The sequence below is a fragment of the Seriola lalandi genome, unplaced genomic scaffold (genome assembly GCF_002814215.2).
Source record: "Seriola lalandi dorsalis isolate HSWRI2012SDOR001 ecotype SW California unplaced genomic scaffold, Sedor1 jcf7180002054505, whole genome shotgun sequence".
In the NCBI taxonomy this organism is placed as follows: domain Eukaryota; kingdom Metazoa; phylum Chordata; class Actinopteri; order Carangiformes; family Carangidae; genus Seriola; species Seriola lalandi.
In genome coordinates this window covers 1085195-1087113 of record NW_019525058.1, presented here as the reverse complement: position 1 = coordinate 1087113, position 1919 = coordinate 1085195, and the positions used below count along the sequence as shown (strand labels likewise).

Genomic DNA, 1919 nt, shown 5'->3' with positions numbered 1-1919 from the left:
CATAAAAGCATGCCGAAATAGCTCAGTTGGGAGAGCGTTAGACTGAAGATCTAAAGGTCCCTGGTTCGATCCCGGGTTTCGGCATGTTATGGCTAATGTTAATGACACATTACCTTGATGTTTAGAGCTGTTGACTTCTATTGCTCTTAGACCCTTGTCTGGTGAGTTTCCTGAATGTGTTTCTATAGTCAGCTCATTAAGACACAACTTGTGAAAGTGTCTTTCTGTCGACATTTAATTTCCATCACCTTCCTGAGCATATCACTTGTTTGCTAATTATAACAATGGTGTGGTTGTAACCTTGGTAGCGGCTACTCTTGATTTCACCATAATTAAAGAGCGATGAGCTTAATTGCTCTTTTTGCTCGTTTAAAAGAAAAACAATAGGAGGTAACTTTTGTTGTATGTAAAATATTGACTGAACAATCTGTATGTTTGGCTCATCATGTGTGTGGCATTCTGTAGCCTCCATACTAGCAACAAAGCATGCAGAAATAGCTCAGTTGGGAGAGCGTTACACTGAAGCTGATGGTCAGTGTATTCATGACCCATTACCTTGATGGTTAGAGATGTTGACTTGTATCGAGTCTGGGACCCTTGTCTGGTGAGTTTCCTACATGTATTCATATATAATCTGTCACTACAGTCAGCTCATCAAGATACAACTTGTGAATCTGTCTACAAGTCATCCTCTAGTCCTTTATTTCCATCACCTTCTTGAGCATATCACTTGTTTACTAATTAAAACCTTGGTGTGGTTGTAACCTTGGTAGCAGCTACTCTTGATTTCCCCATAACTAAAGAGCGATGAACTTCTCCAGATGAACTTAATTGCTCTTTTTGCTAATTCAAAAGAAAAAAAATTGAAGGTAACTCTTGTGGTATGTGAAATGTTTACTGAAAGGGCTGTATGTTTGGCTCATCATGTGTGTGGCACTTTTTAGCCTCCATACTAGCATAAAAGCATGCCGAAATAGCTCAGTTGGGAGAGCGTTAGACTGAAGATCTAAAGGTCCCTGGTTCGATCCCGGGTTTCGGCAGCTGATGACCAATTTTAATGACCCATTACCTTGATGTTTAGAGCTGTTGACTTGTATCGCTCTTGGACCCTTGTCTGGTGAGTTTCCTGAATGTGTTTCTATAGTCAGCTCATTAAGACATAACTCGTGAAAGTGTCTTTCTGTCAACATTTAATTTCCATCACCTTCCTGAGCATATCACTTGTTTGCTAATTATAACAATGGTGTGGTTGTAACCTTGGTAGCAGCGACTCTTGATTTCCCCATAACTAAAGAGTGATGAACTTAATTGCTTTTTTTAATCGTTTAAAAGAAAAACAATAGGAGGTAACTTTTGTTACTGAACAATCTGTATGTTTGGCTCATCATGTGTGTGGCATTCTGTAGCCTCCATACTAGCAACAAAGCATGCAGAAATAGCTCAGTTGGGAGAGCGTTACACTGAAGCTGATGGTTAGTGTTTTCATGACCCATTACCTTGATGGTTAGAGATGTTGACTTGTATCGGCTCTGGGACCTTTGTCTGGTGAGTTTCCTACATGTGTTCATATATAATCTGTCACTGCAGTCAGCTCATCAAGATACAACTTGTGAATCTGTCTACAAGTCATCCTCTAGTCCTTTATTTCCATCACCTTCTTGAGCATATCACTTGTTTACTAATTAAAACCTTGGTGCCGTTGTAACCTTGGTAGCAGTGACTCTTGATTTCCCCATAACTAAAGAGCGATGAACTTCTCCAGATGAACTTAATTGCTCTTTTTGCTAATTCAAAAGAAAAAAAATTGAAGGTAACTCTTGTGGTATGTGAAATGTTTACTGAAAGGGCTGTATGTTTGGCTCATCATGTGTGTGGCACTTTTTAGCCTCCATACTAGCATAAAAGCATGCCGAAATAGC

At 39.5% G+C, this 1919-nt stretch overlaps 2 non-coding genes across 2 annotated transcripts; both read left to right on the top strand.

The window, feature by feature from the left end:
* The first annotated feature begins 11 nt into the window (after positions 1 to 11).
* Positions 12 to 84, top strand: trnaf-gaa (transfer RNA phenylalanine (anticodon GAA)). Its single transcript has one exon. It is a non-coding gene; the product is annotated as a tRNA-Phe (tRNA).
* An 883-nt stretch (positions 85 to 967) lies between these two features.
* trnaf-gaa (transfer RNA phenylalanine (anticodon GAA)) lies at positions 968 to 1040 on the top strand. The gene has a single exon. It is a non-coding gene; the product is annotated as a tRNA-Phe (tRNA).
* Positions 1041 to 1919: the final 879 nt, after the last annotated feature.